The sequence below is a fragment of the Cygnus olor genome, chromosome 1, assembly GCF_009769625.2.
Source record: "Cygnus olor isolate bCygOlo1 chromosome 1, bCygOlo1.pri.v2, whole genome shotgun sequence".
In the NCBI taxonomy this organism is placed as follows: domain Eukaryota; kingdom Metazoa; phylum Chordata; class Aves; order Anseriformes; family Anatidae; genus Cygnus; species Cygnus olor.
The window spans coordinates 104,309,975-104,333,304 of record NC_049169.1 but is presented as its reverse complement, the minus strand read 5'-3'; the positions used below and the strand labels follow the sequence as shown (position 1 = coordinate 104,333,304).

The 23,330-nt window shown below is 40.2% G+C and overlaps 1 long non-coding RNA gene across 7 annotated transcripts in view; it reads right to left on the bottom strand.

Annotated features, from left to right (window-relative positions):
• Positions 1 to 125: 125 nt before the first annotated feature.
• Positions 126 to 23,330, bottom strand: part of LOC121079089 — an 88,285-nt gene continuing 65,080 nt past the window's right edge. The window contains exons 1-10 of one of the 7 annotated variants that reach the window (XR_005824872.1): positions 18,023 to 20,443; positions 17,577 to 17,680; positions 15,849 to 15,914; positions 13,986 to 14,173; positions 12,901 to 12,981; positions 11,959 to 12,015; positions 10,401 to 10,514; positions 9,546 to 9,673; positions 5,412 to 8,194; positions 126 to 4,846 (exon numbers count right to left, since the gene is read on the bottom strand). This is a non-coding gene — a long non-coding RNA (uncharacterized LOC121079089). Of the gene's footprint in view, positions 8,195 to 9,545; positions 9,674 to 10,400; positions 10,515 to 11,958; positions 12,048 to 12,900; positions 12,982 to 13,985; positions 14,174 to 15,848; positions 15,915 to 17,576; positions 18,000 to 18,022; positions 20,444 to 23,330 lie in introns of those variants that run through there. The other 6 variants (XR_005824871.1, XR_005824877.1, XR_005824869.1 and 3 more) reach the window with 6 other exon arrangements.

Sequence of the window (23,330 nt, the reverse complement as noted above, 5' to 3'; positions counted from 1 at the left end):
GCCCCCACGCGTAGATGACTTGCCAAAGTGGCTGCGAGCAGGGGGGGCTCCGGCTGTCCGACCCCGCTCCACCCATCAGGAAAATCATAACCGAAAGCCCCGGGGATTCCCAATGTGTGCCCCCCCGCCCGCTCCTCCAGCGCATTGAGAACAAAGAAAGGGAATGGGGATGCTTTGCTTTGTTTTGCTTTGCTCCCCAGCCTCCCCCTCTCCCTCACCATGCAGCTCCAAAGGGTGTTTCTAAAGCCAGCGGAAAACAATGTTAGTAATTGCAGTCTGGGACCATGCTTTCCCCGTGATGCATCCTTAAACGCACATCCAAGGCTGATACGTTTCAATAGACGCACATTTTATTAGAGAAAATGAATTGAAGCAGCTTTATATGATAAGACGACTTCAATTACAGTTCAGTAATACAATCAATGCTAAGATCTTATTTTCTCTATTCAAACCGCGAGTTTATCTATTCTATGCAAGGTCTACCAGAAAATATTCTAAATATGTACACAATAGTGTAGGATTAAAACGTATACATACAGTCTTCTAGAGTTTCTGGGTTTCTGACAACACCAAGTGTAGGAAATATTAAGTGAAAAAACACTTTGCCTTTCAGGTGGTATCATTGCAGAGACATTTTTATTGAATCCTTGTGGTAGTACTCGTAGATCCATCAAACACTTTACCTAGATTCACTGGGATTAATGGGTTTTCACTTAATTTAATCCATTACCTCTGTATATGAAATATGCCCAAAGATACTAGAAACCACACCAAAATAGAAAACCAGGATTAATTTGAATGATTATTGTAAGTGATAATTTGTCTATGACATGGTCGTGTTCTGTAATGTACCTCTAAGATCTGAGCACAGAATCACTGTCCTATTATGCCATTGTGTAGGTGAAGTAAAGGACCACTTTACTCACATGAGTAATTCCTAGAAGCAAAATTACAGACATGTTTTCTAGAGCAGCCCTTTGAAAATAATGGGCCTCTGATTTATAGGAATGTATCAGACTGCTAAAGTGTATTATAATACCCTTTGGAACTGGCAAACTCTGCAATAAATACAGGCACACCTGTGCACCCTGACAAATAACAGCTGACCTGTTACCATTGCATATCAGGGATGATAACTGAAGGAAGGTCTTGCACGCTGGAAACTAGCCTGCTTTTCTAGCTATGTCAGCTCCTGTAATGCAAGATATTTCCCCTCTAAACCTTGCCTCGGGACTAGTCTTTTATTTAAAGAGGAAACATCCCTAGACAAGTTCACATGGATCTCCCAGAGGCAATGCTAATTGGAATTAATAAGTTGCACCCCAGGAGCTGCAGTGCCTGGCCATCACAACAAACACCTTTGGATTCTTCTCAGTGAATACGTCTCTATCACAGAGCCAAATCACAGGCATCCACAGACACTCGGCTGTGCTTTCATCTGCACAATAATATTATCAGTAACACAACAAAAACCAGGTGACTTGACAGCACCTGTGCTTGTTCCCTCAACTCTATAGGTTTTTCATCCAGTGTGCTGTTCCTGCATGTGTTCAAACATACACACCTGCCCTCTCTCCATCTGCAAAACCCCCTCTCAGGGAACTCACCCCACAAGGGTGATATTTAGTCTTTGCGTGCAACCACCTTCAATTTACATGACCTGTCATTGCATGAGACCAGTGTCTGCAGGCTCCCACAACCAAACCAACCACCTAGAGGAACATATGTATGCTAACCCTCTCCCACACTTTCAAGCATCCCTCATAGAAACCCACATCCATTCTCAGTCCTGTTTCCACATTTCACCTCCCACTCCTAGAGATACTTTCAAAAATTCCCCTATCTTCAGTGCTGTGGCAGACGGCCTTTTGAGGAATTCATCCTAGGAGAGATGACTCTGTGGGCAGAAAAAAAGGGCTGCTTCTTGCTGCTTCTCAGACTGATGTATCCATTCTCCCATTCCTTCATCAACAAGAGGGAGCTGCACTTCAATGATGCCTGGGAGAGATTACTCTGAATTATGCTACCCTGATTAAAGACCAAGTTTCTAGCCCTTTTCAATGTTGTGTTGCAGTGTTCACATCCTGAATTTGCAAGCAGATGGGATTATGCTGAAGTGCTAAGAAAAAGACAGACTTGCTCACTTTCATCTTACTGAAAGCCTTACTGAAAACCTGATGAAGAAAATGTACATTATTAATTGATATAGCAGGAAAACACAGCTGCTCTGTTTAGTTTAAGTAGAATATATCTACATTCTTTGCAGCTCTAACAATTCTGACAATTTAGGATGCTATCTGTATATGTGGGTGCAAGGGAAGAGGGGAGGAAAGGGTGAGGAGAAAGTGGGAGGATAATGTTAAAGGGGAAGAAACATCTACTCCAAGCAACAAATTTCAAACGGCAATGCTAAATAAGCATTCCTAATTTTCTGAGTGTGATGAAATGACTACTAACACTTTCTTGAAGAGCAGCCCAAACAGCAGAAAGCAAAAATATTGAGAGAAAATATGACACAAGACTAGTGGGACATACCAAGTGCTGTGCTACTGATGTTATAACCAGGTATTCTCTGACAAAGAATTTACTTCTCTCTATACTGGTGAGTTAACAAAAAAAATATTTTTTTACCCTAAACACATGCACATGTGCAGTCAGTCCCATACATTCCAGCACATCCACACCCAAACTTACCATTCCATGAAGTTCCCACTGCCACTCAGTTCTCCTAATCCAGTCATGATGCCTGTTGTCATCCCCTCTAAATGAGGTGATGCTAGTGTTGCTTCCCCCCCCACACATCTAGTCTGAGATTCTTCCAAGATTCCCTGCTTTACCAGCTAGTTCCTATGAGAGGCACACACAAGCTTTGCAGAAGAAATTCTGTCAAAAATAGAGATTTTCCGTCTTCTCCCTAAAGGTGAGATTCCCAGCGCCCCCTTAGCAACATCTCCATGGGGATAAAAGAAGAACCTTATCATTTTGCCCTGCACAGCACCCTGCAAGGGACCTGAATTACACATAACTATGCTCCGACCTGTTTAGTCATGTGCACCACACATGAGATGTCTGTAATTTCTTTACCTCATCAGCTTGGCCTGCATATGATGTATATTCATGCTAGCTCTGGCCTTTCCCTTCTCTGAGGTACTGAGATAGATGCAGCTGGCTGATCCAAGTTGTCATGGGCTGATGAGCACCACTATTATGCAGCAGGAGTAGCTTCTGGGAGCTGTCGTTCAGTAGGATGCTCATACACTGCAGGATGGTGCCTTCCTGAGAAATGAATGACCTGTCCTATGTTGGGGGTTTTACATGTAGAGAGATCAGAAATGGAGGCAGTCTGAAGATGCTGCATTCATCTACCCATATGCAGACACACATGTGCTATGCATGTTCTGGCATACTTGGCTGGGGACACCTTGGAGACATCCTGACCTTTCACAAGCACTCCCTCCTGGGCCAACTCTATCACTGACAGCAACTGTGGAGCAGCAGCATCCCAAAAATTAAAATACAATCCTGAGATGTGGATACACATCCAGCAGCCTCCACAGGCTTGATCTGCCCACAGCCCCACCCTTCAGTGGTGGTAGAACTAGGCATGTGAGCTTCGACACATTTTGTGGGGACAGGGATCCCACAAATGCACCTTGTGGGACAACATGGGCAACTCCACGTTTTTATCTCCATGTATGGACTAAATAACATTCCCATCATGTCATATGGTGAGGAGGCCACCCAAAGCAGAGAAGAAAATGAAAGGGTTAAAGGCAAATCTGAGCCTCCTCCACTTGGTTAATTCCCCAGCAGCCTGATCCTCTGTTGTGATGATTCAGGCCAGAGAGAGAGCGTATGACAGAGAGACTGCCACAGTCCCCAAGGGAGACCCCAGAGAAAAGACTCTTATTTCCTGTTCAGGAGGATTAAGTACAAGACCATTGACAAATCACACTAAACATCTGGATGCGAGCACTTCATCTATCAAGGCCTAATCCATGAAGTTATTCATTAATGAATTCAACAAATTCACACTCTTCTATATATAGTATCAGCTGATTTTTTTTTAATGTTTAGCTTGGAGGTGTCTTATATCTGTATCAACAGATTTTTATTTATTGTACAAAGCAATCTAAGGCATCCTGCTTTTGCTTAATTGATTGTTTAGAGTAATTCTGCTTTTTTTTTTTTTTTTTAATATACACTGACATATTTTCTGATAGCATCCAAAAACACTCCAATAGTTAAAACCCAATCACATTCCAGACTTTTATATGGTTATGCAATTTTAAACGTAAATTCTTCTGGAAACTTTCCATCACACACTGATGGAAAAAACATTAAATAGCAATTGATTTTCTTTCTTTCTTTCTTTTTTTTTTTTTTTAAATTTGTTTCAATTAAAATTAGAATCCCTCTCATTTATCTTCCAAGAGAAAGTAAGCACTGAGTAAGTGATCTGGTTAATTTGAAAGTAATTTTATCAAAACATCCATAATTTACATTGACTTGAACAGTAGGAAAGATGTTGAGCACTACCATATATCAGGCTTATTCATTTAAACAGACTACTTACATTATGCTTTACATCTTGTGAGTGCAAACTGCTCCAAGGAGGTATAATGACCCACATTTTACAAGGGAGATGCCTGCACACAACTGTGCCCTTGAAAGTCATCCATTGAGCTTGAATATCACTCGAGTCTGCTCACACCAAAACAACACTATGTAGCTGAGTGCATTGTTTTTCACACAGCTGTGCCATCTTGTTTCCAGCGAAGTCTGCAGGCTTTGTCATTGATATTGGTGGGATCAGCATTTAGCCCAATGGTTTGTATAAATCCAGCTGCAACAGGATATTTCCAATTCAGCCTCAAAGTGTTGGACTCTGCCAGACAGTATGAATCATCCAGACTTGCAATTTGTAATTTCCAGCCCTTGTGACTTACAGTGCATTACTGTGATGTAATCTTTAACTCTAGGGACTTAGCTTAGAGGGGAAATCTCATTCTGTGCCTTTATTCTCTTTTAAATTCCAGAGGCGTGTACCTGTACTCTCAGCTTTTTGCTTTTGTCACAACAGCAAGTGGACAGTACCAACTCAGATATCCCAATTTCAAATAGAAGAATGAAGACAAAGGAATGCAATCTAAAAGAGGAAAGAATTATGACCTGAAGAGCCAGAAGGTTATACCTATGCAACTTTATCTTCCCTGTTAAAGCAAGTAGTCTCACAAGTGAATTTTGTTTGTGTTGATGCTTTTGCAATAGTTGTGCTCTACATAAACATCCATTTAAGTATGCAAAGCAGGATGTTTCTGGGCAAACTTAATCCTTCCTTATCACCCAAATGAAAATAACTTCATTTTCATCCTATGCCCACTGAAATCACACTGACAAAATGTTCCTACCTGTTCAGAAGTGCAAGATCAGGCCACTCACCCAGGCTAAGGAAGAAGGACAGGTATGGATAGATCAGAGGTTACTTGTCTAGGACAAACAGTTACAGCCATGTGTGTTGGGTGCTTGGTCACTTACTACAAGCTACCAAGTGGCAGATTCATTCCTTTGCATTTTATCATTAACTATGCAGCCAGTCACAGTCTAGAATCCATTGCAGTAAGCTCTGACATACACAAATTAATCTGCATGCACTGCTTAAAACAACAACAATAAAAAGTTATGGTTTTGTTGTTGTTGTTTGTTTGTTTTTAAGGAGTAGATTTGCAAAAGTGTTGAGTAATCTTATCCAAATTTCCATCTAATTTCTACTTTCTAAGCAGTCATGAATTATTAATGAGTCAAAGAATAACAAAATGTTTTATGCCAACTCTGGAATAAAATTATTAGTGATGCCCTTGAAATTAGTAACCTTTGAAATCAGAACCATTAGCCCTTGAAATCTGAGAAAGCTTATGGGAGAGGAAAATCAGCTCAAGATCTGTTCATGATCCTTCACATATAGGAAAAAGAGCTAAATTCATTAGATTTGTTTGTAAGCATGGATAATATATCCAGCTGCAGGAAGAGTTATGCTCTACCATGAAACTATGGGGCCAAGTGTACTGCCGGACACAGACATAAGTGAATCGCTAAGTGGATAAAAACAATAAAAGAGCTTTACTTGCACCAATCTTCAGTGCTAGAGAGGCCTCTTGGGGAACCTTGACCGTGAATACAGTATGTTAGATACACAGCAGGTTTATTTTTCCTGCTTCACCAAACAAAGAGAAGAACCGAGGACTCACCCAGAGGTTTATCATTTAAAGCTTTAACAACAGTTGCATTATAGTATGAAAAAGCAGCATAATTCATATAAGAAGTAGCAGAGAGAAATATTTGGCAGGAAGAACAGCTAACACACAGATTGAAATAAGGCCTGATTTGCTTTTCATATTCACCAATGAAAATCAGAATACTCAAATCAATGGAATTACATTTATAATGTATGATTGTGGTAATAGCATAGAATCATTGTGTGTGAAGAAGGAGGACAAGGAATGGAAGAATACTAATTTATCTTACAAATGTGAATGTAGCAGCTAAGGGAAAAGTCTGGCATATGCACACACATATCAGTGATGAACAAGTAGCATTTATTTTGGATAGCCAGTAAGTTCCAAATTGATGTAAAATGTGCAGGTTTTTTTTGTATGCACCCATGTAGGCAGTAGATTACCTCCCTGGACTTTTCCATAAAAGACAGACTTTTTTATATTTGATGTGAATTTGGCTTTAAGAACTTTGCATTTCAACTGTGAAAAAAAAATCACTATTTTTAAATCACTATTTTTAATCAAAAAAGTAGAATGGAATAAATAAATACAAATTCATAGTTTAAAAACTGAATTTTAGATTTTCAGGACCAAATTTTTAAAATTACTTAACTGTCTACAGATGAATGGAAGTGCCAAACTCTAGTTCTAATTGATTTAGGAGCAAAAAAGGAGCCAACAAATGAATCAATAAAGTCACTGGAGCTATGCAGCTTTGCACTAGCCAGTGAGTTGACTTCATAAATTTTGTATTAATACTCATACAATTTGGTAGTGAAAGTTATTGCTTAAGGTGGTGGAAAACTTTTCATCTTTGATAAGAGACAAAAGTTTGAAATAATAATAGTAATAACAAATAGGAAAAAAAAGTTATGAATGCAGAGCCTCAGTTTATTCTTCTTATTCAAAAATATGGCATCTATAGCAAGCAATACCAAATAGTCCTCATGCATGAAAACTTCTCTAATGATATGAAAGCAACAAAAGGCAAATAAGCATTCCAGAAAGTGTTACATTATGATTCTTACTACATTAGTTTCCTAGTCAGGATGGAAAGGCTTGTGTGACAGATTAGAGACAATAATGCCATCTTTAGCTTCAGAACAGTGAAAGAAGAACAGAGGCAGCTGTTTGGTTGGACAAAGTAATATCCAGTTTCCTTCATGGTTACACTAACATAAAGTGAAACCATAAGGGCCATATAGCTGTAATTCATCCCAGTCCTACTGGAAATTTCCTCAATAGGAAAGGCTGGGGTGAAGTGTACAGGTGAGTGCATCCCACAATTACAGTAATTCCTGGCTGCTGCTGTCACACGGACACTGCTTTGAGGCTGGAGGCACCTGAGCCTGCCTGATCTACAATGGTAAGCTGAGATGGTCTTAGGAATGGAAAGAAACTCTACAGAAATGAGTCAAGGAGTCATGGTTGAATGATAGACTTTGCAAACCATGCTGACAGATGGAACGGAAAGTGGAGCTCTTCTGGTGCGAATTTCACAAAGACTTCTGTATTGATGACTATGTGGCTTGGCTTTGTACCAGCTTCAAGTAAGTGAGCTCATTAATATCTTAACTCTTGAGTTTATGTTGTTCCTTTTCTCTTCCTAACTCGAAATATTTGAAGGCAACCAAGGGTTTGCACACAAGAGCCTCACATACACTCCCCAAATACATTTTTTCTTCATGCAATCATGACAGAAGCAGCAGAGAATTTGCAAATATGCTCACTCTCCTCTTTGGTTTTCTTTAAGTTAGCTTCTTCTTCTTTCCCCTAGTATACGTCCAATAGTAGTAGCGTAGGAAGAGAGCAATGAGGCTGAGAATGTAAAGGAAGACTGCAATGTTGAAACCATCAGGGAACGGGCATTCTGTGAAGAGGTTGTAGAAAGAATGAACAGCAATGGCCACAAACTGGCACTGGAAGAGGGGGAAAAAAGAAGCAGACAGATTAGGGATCCTACATACCCCAACTGAATGTTTAATTCATCATAAAGAATATCACAACATACTACATACTCATAGCACTCTCAACCCTGAGAAATACCTGCTTGTTTCTCCTGACATCCCTGAAAACTTGCTTTTCAAGTACAGCAGTGTTTTCCACAACTTAAAAAGGAGCACAACATGTCCACCAAACATTGAGTCTTATGCACTGCTGCAAGGAGCAGATTTGAAATCCAGCCTCTCCAACCTAGGAGAGCACCACTGCCTTTGTGTCACTTTTCTGCCGCAAACTGGTAACAGTTATCTTGGAATATGGAAACTAATGGTGGGAGAATCCATCTCTTCCCTATTGGTAATCAGATTATTATACCCATAATGGTTTTGATTGCTATTTTAGCTTAGAGAGAGGTGGTACAGATGTTACTTTTATCCATTTTGACATGAATCCTTTTTTTCTTTATATTCCACCAAGTCACTTAATACCCTGATGCAATGAGTTCTACCTACTGAACATATATTAAATGAAAGCTGATTTCCTGTCTTTTGCATCACAAATATCTTTTAATTTCATACAACATTTTCTTGTTCTGCTTTTGCCATTCAGGATAAATATGAATTCTGGACCAGCCATCTACCCAACACTATTTTACATTTACCTTAGCTCTTCCTTCTCTTTTTGGCAACTGAATACCTTTTGTTTCCATAACCTCTCTTTATGTGGAATTAGCTCTCCTACATGCTTAACTACAACCATTGTCCTTGTCTGGAACATGGCTTTTATTCTGTATCTTTGAAAAAAACAAAGGGTTGTACGAATATGTCATCTCTTCAGAGATGAGAAAGAGAAAATCCAAAGGGCCTATCTACAGAGCAAGTGAAACTCACACATTTTTCTTTAACTCCCCTCTGTTTGTGTGCAGTTATATATACTCTTCCCTTCTGAAGAAATTCAATGAAGGCTGCCCAATCTCGTGCCCTCCTGACAATCCAAAGCTTTCACAAGTAACTGCCCCACACCTCTCAAGATCAAGCTGTTTTCAGGATTCCAGAGGGTGAAAAGGTTGCCACAAAAAGCAGAAGAGGGATAAGTGTCAGAAGCTAATGCAGTCACTGAAGGCCTCTTGGTAGTTTCCTGAGAGTACCATTCAGAGCAGGTAATCATCCAGTTCACCTCTATTAGTGATACATTAGGAAACCTAAGGACATGGCGATTTCCATAAACAGCAAACACAAAGACCTGTCCCAGTGAAAGAACAGAGACAGACAGAAGGTGCCTTCACACCCAAGACATGGAAATGTAGAGATAAACACATGAATTAATTACCAGCTGCATGATGGTTAGGTAACGCTTCCACCACAGGTAACAGTGCATCTGTGGTCCCAGGCTGGCCAGGGCATAATAGCCATACATGAAGATGTGTACAAAGGAGTTTAGCATCCCAATAAAGAAAGCTGAGGAGTAAAGAAGTCAGTATGAACAAGGCATATGAACCATTCAAAATTAACCCTTTGGTAAGCTCACAGCCACTGTGATGATGCTTTCAAAATACTACCTGTATGTGTGAACTTTCAATCAAGATTCTGCCTAGGATGTATTTCATATTCTCCCTGCTCCTTTCAATGTTTCCATCTCATATCTAGTGTTCTGGGACAGAGAAGTGCCTCAAAGGCAGAGGTAGTTGATCTTCTGACCCAGGCGTTTCATACCATTCACGTGTCAAGAACATGTAGTCAAAATGGCTCCCCCCAAAGAGTTTACCCTAGCTTCTTGTGTAGAGCCCACCTATATTGGTAAAAGAAACCAGTCTGAATACAGATCAGAAAGGAAGTGGGGGAGAACTGGGTACAGTCAGAGCAGGAAACAGAGACAGAACCTGTACCACTACATCAGGCCCAGCTGAATGGAGAGCACTGGTCTAGATGGAGATATAAATAGGCCTTGTATAGGATGATATCGTTTCTGTGTGGACAGGGAATGACTGGCACATTCTTTACTGGAAGAGGCAGTTAATATAGCAGTCTAAATAGTCCAAAGAGCTGAGCAGATGGTACCAACTGAAATGCACGTTTTTCACACCTTTGGAAATAAGTGAGCTTCCTACCTACCAGTCAGCCCATCTGCACTGTTTATGCTATCTCCACAAGAAAATTAAAACACAAGGTATCCAGATACGCTTACCTTGTCCTCCAGGCACGTATTTCACCCCGACCACCAGTTGAACAGCATAGTGCCGTGATGATACACATGCAGAAAAGTCACCTGTTCTTGTTTCTTGCGCAGAATAATGAAAACCTGAAAGAAGCCAAAGGAAAATCTTGAGTTGATGTGTTTAGATGGAAGATTTTATGCTAAAAAGTGATAATAGTAGTGAATAATGATTCTAAATCTTCCAAAACCCATTTCCCCTGCTCTTGATAGAAACTGGTGAAATTCAAAACATGCAATACATCCTATATTATTTGTAATGAAGAGAAACTGAAGGGTACAATTTCTTCCACTGAGCCCCAACTATTTTTACCTTTGGATTCAGGTCCCAAGGTTCAAAGAGGGCTCATCTGAGTCTCTGACTGAGCTTCCACATAATTTGCAGCTGCTTTGGTCTGATCCTTTTCAGGACAAAGGTTAGATGCTTACTGGTACCAGAGAATGATCTACAGTGCTGTGATGAATGTCCAAACCCTCTGGAATTTGCATATAGTAAGGAGAATGATTTTCACATATGAATATGTGTCATGTCACTGTACTTCTGCGCACACACACACTATCAAAAAGTGAATCTGCTTCTCAGGGACCCAGGACTGACAAAAAGCTGCTTTTCTTGCTGATGAAAGCAGAGAGAGGATTGGTGAACTCACTGGCAAGAAGCCTAGGAGGGCTCCACATGCTGATTCACTTTTCAGAGAGTGTGTTGTCAATTTGTCTCACAAAGAGCACTAGACTGCGAAGTCTTAGGTCAGGATACAGTTTACTCCTGCTGACCTATCAGAGAGATATGATTCCCTTATTAGTTCAGTCAACTATTTATTATATAGGAGAACACCCGACAGACGAGCTATAAAATAGTACTGTCTTCAGGTGAGCTTTCAATTTTACATGGGACACAAACCTTTAACCCACAGCTGTAGAACAATCTGTGTCAGATAACCAGAACACGCACTTGTATGTGTGTAGTTTCTTTCCTGCCCAGCTAACCACTGTTATTCAGCCAAATGGCCAATGGCATGTTCTGTCTGGCAGCAGATACTCCAGCAGCCTTAATGAACTGGTAGCTAAGATTTTGGGGGACCGTCTGTTAATAGCCATTTTTAAAGCTTCTCACCAGCACTGTGGTCAGAAGGGAACATCCACCCACAGAAAGAGTGCTGGGGAGTGGAAAGTGTGCAGCCAGTGAGACAAAGATGGGCAAACTGCACAGGAAGGATTCTTTTCTTCTGGAAAGAGGTTTTTGAGGAAAACTAGCAGCATTATATCCTGTGGCATTGCTGGGCTCTTGCATACAAAATGCTGTCATAAACCAGCACACTGAAGTTGCACCCTCTGCTTTAACGGTATCAGCCTTATTCCCACTAGCATGCAGAACGAGACACATGAAAACAGCATTTACTAAAAAGCACCAACTGAATCAATAGAGGATCAACCAAGGACATTAGCTTATGGCACTCTGCCCCTTTCTGACAAGGGAGCAATTTGTTTACAGCGCCAGTTCTGCTACGGAGACGAGTCGAGCTTTCCTTACCATATCAAGCAGCTCGATGACTTTGGAGAAGAAGAACCACCAACACACTCTTGCCATCTGCCGGATATCACAAGGAAACGCTGTTAGACCTCAAAGCAAAATGCCCAGTCTTACTGCCTGAGACTTTTAACTATGAAGTGTGTGAACACTGCCAACCTAGGATGGACAGCAAAGGAGAAAAGCTGTTTTTTTTTTTTTGGTTTTGTTTGTTTGTTTCTTTTTAATGGCAGTTGTTTTTTTTTCAGGTTGGGAGCTCGGGAAGGATTGTTGATCTGCAGGAAAAGCATTCCAGATTGCTTTAGCAGTATAGATGAGTGTTTACTAAGTTCCTTGCTCTTTGACAAGGCAAGGGTGTGCTGCCCTGAAAACGTTTCCAGCATGATGGCAAGTATTTGAAAAACTGGAAAGCTGATATCCATGCTTAGATGTGTTCAAAACCTGTTAGTATCCAGAAGAAAGACAATACCTCTACATTCAGACAGAAGAAACTCAATCAGCATTTTGGAAAGCTGAAGTTGGTGAGACCGAAATCCCCCTGTGATAGGCAGACAAGGAATTTTTTTAGTCAAATCCTCCAGCTAAAAGAAATTTAGAGTAAGATTTGTGCCATGGAAATTTTGGTATATAAAAACTGTTTTTCTAGTTGGCAGTGATCACCCAGAATCCTTACATAATCAATGGAAAGAGTCATATTTTTCAGATATAATTTACAATAGCTATACTAGATGTCTACCTTTCAGATGGTAGGAACACATTCACTGCAGTGATCAAAGACAGAACCTAGATGGCTATATTAACTGAGATGATTAATTTGTTGAGAACTAAAGCAAAGTGTAACTGTTGAAGAAGTTCTTAGGGATGTCAACTGCTGTTGACCAGGCAAATAATCTGCATACCCACATGAGGAACAGGGACTAAGGCAAGCTTTTTATAAAAGTATACCCTCATTCCTAGCTCACTTCGGCTATTATCCACGGGCTGGCACAGGTAGCTGTAGTCATCCAAGACTGAAGTTACCAGAAACTGAAACAAAAGAAAAGTAATGAGATCCATTTTATGTTCAACACCATCTGTTCCAAAAAGATGCAAGTATTAATGCTAAAAGTCATAGGATCTCTATTTAGTGTTCACTGGTAGAAGATCAATGTAATTTATACAGCTGAACAAATAGTAAAAACCTAAAACAAAGTACTTCACATCCTTGTTGGAATTTGAAAAAGAAAATTTGGTCTGTGCATATTTGTAACTCTTTATGTAACAATGGGAGTGCTCAAAAATGCTTTAGCAGGAATAGTGAATTCTAGGCTTCAGAATCTCTCTGCAAGAATCTCTCTGTGTTCTCATTTGCAAAGATTTTGTATTATTTTGTTTTGGCTGTTTGCATTTGCCTATTAATTGGAAAACCAAGAACTATACTAATTATACCAGTGCAACCGAACAACCAAGCACAGACCACCAGTAAGAATTACATCATAAATTGAAAGGGCAAATTTGTTGATATCAAAAAGTTTTTCAAAACAATTCAGCAGTACTATCTTGAAGAGTTTTCAGTGGCATATGTTAACTTGTAGAAAGGTTTGGACATTGAGAAGAAGAAAACAGTGTCATCAATACTCTTGACAGCAGGAAGCTATAGTGTGCTTGGCAGTCCTGGAGAAAATGGTACAAGTCTGAAAAAGCAGTTCTCCTAGAGGTGGGTCCCTCACCAGCCAGGTATGAGAAAAAGTGTCACACATCCTCCATACATTGTAGGAAATATCAATTTTTAACTTGTTCATTCAGGAATATTTCAACATTAATCTTATGAATGAGAGGAAGATTCAAAAATGGTAGGAAATAAGGTATACTTTGGAAATATTTCATCCCTTTCAACAGGGCAGTATTGTCCCTCTTGTGGCAAAACGTAGACGTCCAAATCAGCACCCACTCCCTTCGTTAGAGTCCACCATCAAAAGCTGTTAAAATGTTTCTGGCTTTCAAACAGTTCCCAGATTCTTATCCAGAAGGGGGCAATCCTGTCCCCTCACCTCATAAAACATGTAACTTGATAACATCATCATGGATAGATTGTAGGCAACCAGCAGACCTCGCAGCTTCAGCAGTTTCTGGTTACGCATGTAGAAGGACCCCAGTGCCACAACAAGGAGGTAGAAGGCAAAAAGGAACATAACTGGCAGTGGAGAGTGGACCAGAGGCCATGGGTCTGTCCTTGGATCTGAAAAGCAAAACACACAGTCAAATTTGCTCATCTTGCACACTGTGTGGCAGATATATTTAATTACTTCCCTTCATCCTGCTCTCTGTGACACACTCAAAGGCAGAAAACCCTGGGGCTCCACGTGACAGACTGCTAAACAGCTTTAGTACTACATTAGGATTGGGGCTGTAGTGCCCATAGGACTGCTTTGCTGAGCACCAACCTCCTGTGGCACAGTAGGGAACAGATCTTTCCTGTCATGAGCTGGACTCCCCACCACTGGCTGCAACACTGTCCCACATGCTGGAAGAAGTAGCTTGAGACGTCTGCATCAGAGATGCAAAAAACAAACCAAAGAGTTCCTGGATCTTCAAGAGCATAAAACTTTACAGCTAAATAATAGATTGTTTCCATCAGTAATGCTATTTCCTTCATGACAAACAATGTTCAGGACATCTGAAATTCTCCACCCCCTTATTTTTATATCTACTCATAGGGTAGACTCTCTTAAAAGCACATTTTTCTGCAAAGAGACAAAATTCTTCCCTGTGCTAAAGTTGTTCTTCAGTTCTTCATGAAAAGAAAGCTCAACAGATTTTCTGTCACTCTTCCTCCTCCTAATCCTGCCTCATCCCTGACCCACAGAAATGCAGGAGGCAAAAACACTGTTGTTCTCATCCATGCATTCCTCTCCTATTCCCAAGGTGGTCACCGCTCTACTAAACTCCCTCATCATCTCCCTTTGCTTCTTGACCTGCCAGTCCCAAAGGCCTCTCATAAGGGATACTTGCTGAAGTCCTCTTCTGAATTTTAGTCATTGGCTCACTCATGATGCCATGAGCTCCATGGTATTTTTTTAAAATGACATTCCTGTCCACAGCACTCTGCTAATCTCCATTCCTTTTAGACCTCCAACTTTTTTACTATTCCTGCTTTATGAAATTTACAGGCTTTGTCAAGAGCTCTTTGATATTCCACTTCTGGATTTAACAGTCTGTCAGAAGTCCTGAATTCCCATTCAAACTCTTCTGAAATTCAAGTTCTGAAACATTTACAACCAACTTTCTATGTCCCATGTCCTTCCCTTATCAGAACCACCACATAAGCTTGCCACAGCAGCTGCATGCCAACTTGTGACATTTAACCTTGGAGATCTCATAGAGCTTCGCCAAACTGAATTTACAGCTATTGAAGACGTGAGGTCTCCTAACTGCAAAGTGAAAAATCTCAAACACTGAGCAGTGTTTTCTGTCAGTGTCTTGATTACTGGTTTGATTTGAACTGGCATCACAAGGAGTTTAAATCTCAGAGTATCAACTCTTTGATTTACTAAGTTTTCCCACAACACATGCATTAAAAATAAATAAATAAATCTATAATATTCCAGACTTAGAATATAATCCTGAGCACATCTTTCTTGCCATCGTGTCAGAGCCCATTGTAAGTTGAACAGAAAGTTGTTGGGAATTCCCCACTGTGGGAAAATCCCCCATCATCCTTACTGTGATACAACTGGAGTGTCCCTGAGATATATTTGAAGACTTAAAGGAAGTTCAGGATGATGAGGAAGGAAAAGTGAAAATCTGCTAGTGAAAAAAATGTGGGCTCATAGGAGGATCACACTGCTAGGTTTGTTCTTTGTGATCATGCTGTTCATGTGGAAATTTCTGTTTAAGAGAGCATGTCTACCTACCTCCACTTTCAAGGATTCAGTTGTAGAATTCTTGAGTTTTCTGCCAAGTTGAAGCCATCACTAGTTCTGGAAAGAAATCAAAATGAGCATCCTCAGGATCATATCAGCCCCATTTATCCTAGCCTTGACCAAGTCCTGAAAAAGGAGACACCTTAGACAAAGGCTCAGGACTCCAGCCATTAAAAACAAAATCATTTGCTCTCTCTAGGAACTGTAACTTTGGATCAGGATTAGAACCATATTTTAAGAAGGAAGGAGAAGAATCCTCTTGTAATGTTTAACTATTTGTTTACCTTCTGTATGTCCAGATTTAGCTATTTGTTTACCTTCTGTATGTCCAGATTTCACTGGTTTGTTGATGTTTCACCAGCAAAAAATACCTTGACTATCTGTATTCAAAATATAAGGAGCTCTGTCTACCATGTGATCATGGTAGGCACAACAGAAAAAGCAGTGTAGGCACAACATTCACACTAGGACACAGACCAGGTGTCAAAACTGAATTCTTTCAGAGGCTTTCATGGAGATTGCATGTTAACATGCAATTTAGGACTAATTCATCACTCTTGCAACTCTAGAGATGTTGACTGAGCTATGTTGGTTATTTTTTTGTGTGTGTGTTTTTTTTGTTTTGTTTTTGTTTTTTTGTTTGTTTGTTTTTGCTTTATCTGGTATATATACTATAGTGTAGTATATTATTATGAAGTATAATACTCATATATAAAATGTTGTTTCTTCTGTTCCCTATTTTCCTTTAGTAGGGAGACCTTTTCAATTGTATTCAGAAGTGCCAAAGTTCACCTAGAAGACACTTTATTGCAGTGATTTTCAACAGCCTGTGTTATCTGCTGTAGTTTTGTTTCATTAGAAAATATACAAGGACATCTTCTTCCCAGATTCATCTCCTCCTGGTACTGAGAAAAACACATTTTCTGCTTTGACTTCTCATAGATTGCTGAGTCTAAGAATACCCACACTGCCTTTGGAACTGTCTCCTCTCCTGTGCCCACTGAGTCCCTGCTGCAAGAACAGTAGCTTGTACATTACATGGCAGGAAAAACTGTGGCCTAATATAAGACCTCTTATACTAGTATAAATACGTTTCTAAGGGGCCTTATGAGTAGAAACGTTTTCCTAATACCCAGACCACACAGTTCTGTTAGAACTACAAATGCATAGAGTGCACTATTTACCAGCTGTACTTATGTACAAAAAAAAAATTTAAACTAACATGCCTGACTATATCCCAATTGTACACGGATTTACTCTGGTGAAACACAGCAAAATGAGTCTTTAACTACACCTCCCCATCTGCAGACCTCACGGCCTGACATGCATCAGCAAACACAGCACCATTATGGTGATATAAGCATACGTGCACATATTTCTCTTCTGCAGTCAACCACTGCAGTCAAAACCCTCTTTGGTTTGCTTCTCTGACATAGGCTCTGAGACCTGCAGTACAAGTGAATCTTGTATGCATCCTGGCACAGAGGCACACGCCCTTGTAATCTGGGCAGAACCTGCCAGCAGAGAGATTAGTTAGTGATTATCAGCTGGCTCAGAGTCAATCCAGCAGGGATTTCATATGGCTACATGCCCTTGGACATTTCTTACACATTCCAGATCACTCCACTCCACATCTTTTGCTTCCCTCAAACCGTAGAGTTTATGCCTCATGAAAGAAATGAGTGAAAGAAAAAAACTGTGAAGAAAGAACAGACTTACCCCACCAGTGCAGCTGGCTTCAAGTCTCCCTTTCTTCAGGATGTCCCCAGCATACCACCAGTTTTCCTGTCACTCTGGGTACACGCAGCAGACAGCAAAACAAGCTGCAAGAGTGTGTACCATTAAGCAGACATCATGCCCAGCTTTCCTCTGAAGAAATGAAGTGAGTAAGTGTTCTGTCTGCTGGGTTTCACACAGATGTGGCTGATCTTCATGCCTTTTAAGTACAACACAGCATCCCCCATGAGTACCCACCGTAAAATCACCACGAGATGCAGACACCGTGTTTTTGCTGAAGGCAGTTTCGTAACTTTGCAGGAGACGAGGTTACATCACATACTCCTCCCCCTCCCTCTCCCCACGTGATTTATCAGATTAGGGAACTGGAAAGAGAAGGAAAATGAATGCTGAACAGGACTGGGACTCCACAGGAGTGAACCACTGACCTTTAGTCTCACACTTGGGAGCCTGGCCAAATCTTCATGTGGGAGCCAGACCAGCATTTCTTCTGCAGATTCTTCAGGACATGACGTGACAGCTTTTCAAACAGTAGAAAATGAGGAATCATGCCTAGACAATACCCTGGAAAACAGTCTGTTTGGAGCATTGCTTCAGCCCATCACAGGTAGCCATTAGTTTGCCTTTTGCGTGCTCAAGTTAAGTCAAAACCACAAAATGAGAAAGCAGGGAATGATAGGAACACACACCCACTCACTCATTCATTCACTCAAGGAAAGGAGAGCAAATTCAGGGGGAATCATCCCCTCATATCCAACTTCTAGCTCTGGGTAGTCACATTTGCTGATTTTAAACAAACATGAAAAATTCTTGAGTTTGTCAGTGATACCAAGTTTTTCTCGCTGTGATCTTCAGCAGCCATACCAAGGAACAATACAGAGAGCCTTAAGATGGCTCTGGCTTAAATCAGTAATTGTGATGTGTGTGATTCAGTCCTCTGGGGAAATACCAATGCTGAGACAGCACTCAGACTCTATCCCACCAATAAGCAGTGCAATGCCATGCTCTGTGGTTCTGCTTGGTCATCTGAGGTGTAACTGCATCTGGGGTGCATACATTCCCTGTTATTTTTTCAGTGGACATGGTTTATTAGCAGAACTCTGAAAAAAAAGAGAGTAGCATTGTGTATTGTTCCACTGCATTGTGTCAGTAACCAGATATGTCATAAGCACTTCTGAAAGGCAAAACACCGAAGATTAGCTTTTGACAATAGGATAATTAGAAATATCATGTGATAGGAGGTTTTGGTCCAAACACATCACTCTGTTAATGCTGTTGGACAACTAATATGCTTCCATGACTTATGGAAATTATAAGGGAAATTAATCACCTTTAGAAAAGGTGATTTAGGATGTGGGCTTTGAGGATGGGGGTGTCAGAAGGGCAACCCAGCTTAGGAGAAAGTTGGACTAACCTTTGGTATCATGGTTTGTTTATTTATTTATTTTTGATCCAAATTGTCATTGATTCGGGTTCAAGGACACAACAGTCTACTTTACATACTGTTGTTTGTTTGTTTGTTTGTTTTTGTTTGTTTGCTTTTTTGTTTTTCAGAATTTCCTATAAAGGTCCTTTCTCAGAGTTTTTAATTTCACATTAGCCAATAAAATTCATTTCTAAAGTTTTGGTGCCCAAATTCTTGAAAGGCTTGGGTGATTTATCTGTGTGAATCAGTAAATTGGACAAGCCTTTTCCATCTGTTATTATGTATAGATGAGAATATTTTATTACTGTTTTCTAGTAATTTTAAGTAATGTTTGCTGAGGAGATATTTATATGGTAGTATAAGACTCAGAAATACAGACACAAAATTTTCCATCAAAACTTTCTACACTGGAGAAAAACATCATCTAAGTGAATTTTCACAAGTGTATTTCATTTGAGGCAAAGTATGTTACTATTGATGTAAGCTGAAATGAGTTCTTCCAAAAACTGCCATGAAGTGTATTTCATTTTTTCAAACTTGCCCTGTTCCTGAAGTATTCCCAATGGTACTATTGCAGATGTTCATTAGCATGACTGGCAGATGGATAGATTGCATCAATAACATGGTACTTTGTACACTCCTATGATGGGTGTCCTTTGATGGATTTCAGTACAACTGTGAGAGCAAGTCCATGGGGAACATAGCCTTGTGGCTTTCAGTTTCATGAAACAGAAAAAAACATAGCTCTTTCACTGCAGAAATATTAAGGGAGCTCTGAATGCCAAAGTGAATTGGGTTTTTCATTCAGTGACTGGTCAAGAAGAAAGGGTATTGTAGGAATATGTATTGCTGGCATAGTAAAAGCAATTCAGTTAAGTACAATATATGACAGTCAGTTCAGGTAAGTCAATCTGAGATTTAAAAGATTGCATATTATACCTATTTTAAAACCTACAAATTTCTTGCACATTACATGTGTGTTTGCCACAAATTAGTTATCAATATTAATACCATCAGTAAAATAGTTCTGAGTGCTTCTAGCCAATACAGTGTTTGTTGTTTGGTCTTCTGATTGTTCTGAACAAAACTGTTAAAAGAACACATTAACAAAACAGACCTGTTTCAACACCTGAGAAAGATAGGGAGAAGTGGATCAGTTTGATCTGGATATCCAGGCTACATCGTACTGATGCTCTTTACACCATAGTGGAGGCTTATCAGATCTGACAGGCCTGTGTGCTTTGCTTTACCCACCCACACCTCATAAGAAACAGATGTGCTTTTGTGCTCATCTAGATTTCAAAACATAATGGGTTCTAACTTCACCTCTTTTAGCCATGCTCCTTGTAGTTCTGAGCATTTAGCTAACTCTCTTGTAAAATAAGACCAAAATTACTTACCTACCTAAAAAGTTTCTTTTAATATAGATAAAATTGCTTGAAATTTTTTTTTTCACTTTTTCCAGTCTTTAAACAATCATTACATTATTTCAGTCATCCACTGAATCAAAACCAAGTTGTATAAGGTGGGAAAGTCTCAAAGTCTCAGACCTGATATCCAGTTTATTTTCATTTTCCTCGTGTTACAAAGGTATAAGCCATGTTCAAGGAATTTTAATAAGCAACAACAAATCTAAAAAAAAAAAAAAAAAAGCTGAGGTAAGTTTACCAAACAAGCAAACTGGCTTTCTTTATCAGCTCTAAATTGCAGGGAGGCATGGGGTGATAGTGAAAACAGTGAAAGACAAGATCTTTTCTGCAGTGGAACACACCTTCAAGTGATATCACCAGCCTGCTGAAGTCAACAAAACACCAAATAATAGCAGAAGGAGTTTCAAGCTGGTTCAAAGAATATCTGACCAGCTAAGGCACCAAAACCTTAACTACCAGTACACATTTAAAGATCTGAGGAGGTCAGATACCTCCTGAAACTTGCATATCCCTTGGAAGACTTGAATGCCAACAAATTCTCTTCATATGCAATTTAACTGAACCCAACCTCTTGACTGTTTCATGAATGTGTTATTAATATACATATATCTAAAATCACCTGTAGCTTATGTATGAAACTTATGCTTCAGGACACCTGACCAGAGGTGAAGTCTAAAGGAGGACTTACAGCACTAGTTTGCAACATACATATAAGGTGGTACTTTCCTGACCAGCTGCATCTGACATGAAGGGTACAGGAGAAGAAGAGAGGCTTCGATAAGGTATAAATGCAAAAGGTGCATATGCACCAGCACAGAAAGAAAGTCCCCCCAAAAATCAAGTCTCTAATTCAGCTCATGTCTACATCTGCATTCTTGCTAAACAAGATCTAGAGCTACTTACAAGATAACATGCCTCCTATGGTGTGTGTAAATAATCAAAAATCAAAAGTATGAGAAGTTCAAGAAGGACAAGATCATACTGTTAATGCTACCAGCATATGAAGTATTACCTTGTTACTTGGCAAGAATGTCCTCCAAACAAAGCTCTGAACTTCTGAAATAGCATCTTCATGAGCAGATTTGTCAAGAGATGTTCATGTAATCCCACCCTACCTTTCACTTTTTAATATCACATCAGCATTCAATTGCTAATGACAGAAATAAGTAACAGCTGTTTTTATGAGTACTCTTGCAAGAATGTGTAACATAATAATAGATGTTTTTTACAGTAATAGAATTTCCTACAGAATACTAATTGAATGACTCAGTTTGTTATGTTTATATGCAATTACCAGCTCATGTATGTTTCTGGAGAAATACAGCTAAATATATTTCTGTATTATGAAGTTTATTTTGAAGAACATTTTAGAGGTGATTTAAGGTGATATCAACCATCATTGCAAGACTCTGAAAAACACTGAATCATACAATCATAGAATTGTTTGGGTTGGAAGGGACCTTAACAATCAGTTCCAACCCCCTTGCCACGGGCAGGGACATGTGCCATTAGACCAGGTTGCTCCACATCCAGCCTGGCCTTGAACACTTCCAGGGATGGGGAAGATGGAAAATACTTCATTTTAAAAGAGTTTATTTTCATGACAATTGTTGCCTGCTATACTTTTCACTGTGGGTTCCTTGAGTGGTTCTAAATGTACCAAACTTTTCAGTGTATTTGGGTAAAGTTCACAAAGCTATTGTGCATGAAAAAATCAAAACTTGCCTAGTTAGAACAAACAGAAGCCCATAAGTACATTGAAACTCTTGAAGGAAGAAGCTCCTTCTGGCACAGGAATTCTGTTCCTGTATTGCCTCACTTCTATGCCATGCAGCTAATTGCACAGACCTTGGAAGATTTACAGGAAGATAACAGGAAAAAAAGGTTTTGACATAAGTGCTGAGAAGCCTGTCTCTGTGCTTAGGACTGGAAGATTACAGCATAGTCTTAAAAAAACCATAATTTTATTTTTTGGAGCACAGATTTTTCAGTGTCTTTCTTCTGCATATGATATATGAAGTATACTCTGTGGACTCAGAAAAGCTCATCAGCCTCTCTTTGCCTCAGTTCCTAAACCGTAAACCAGAGGGAAAACTTGCCTATCTCACAGGAGTGTGGTGAAGGTGACCTACAATTAGAGGCAATAAGTCTATACCAGCCATGTTCTGCCAGTTTGGGTGCAAGAACTGTGTTCTGTTTCTGACTCTAAGGCTGTTATCATAGAATCATAAAATATCCCGAGTTGGAAGGGACCCATAAGGATCATCAAGTTCAACTCCTGGCACCGCACAGGTCTGCCCAAAAGTTTAGACCATGTGACTAAGTGCACAGTCCAATCTCTTCTTAAATTCAGACAGGCTTGGTGCAGTGACTTCACTGGGGAGCCTGTTCCAGTGTGCGACCACCCTCTCGGTGAAGAACCTCTTCCTCATGTCCAGCCTAAACTTCCCCTGCTTCAGCTTAACACCGTTCCCACGGGTCCTATCACTGGTGTTTACGGAGAATAGGTCACCTGCCTCTCCACTCCCCCTTGCGAGGAAGTTGTAGACTGCGATGAGGTCCCCCCTCAGCCTCCTCTTCTCCAGGCTGAACAGGCCCAGTGACCTCAGCCGCTCCTCATATGTCTTCCCCTCTAGGCCCTTCACCATCTTCGTCGCCCTCCTCTGGACACTCTCCAACAGTTTAATGCCCTTTCTGTACCGTGGTGCCCAGAACTGCACACAGTACTCGAGGTGAGGCCGCACCAGCGCAGAGTAGAGCGGGACAATCACTTCCCTCGACCGACTAGCAATGCCGTGCTTGATGCATCCCAGGATACGGTTGGCCCTCCTGGCTGCCAGGGCACGCTGCTGGCTTGTATTCAACTTGCTGTCAAGCACA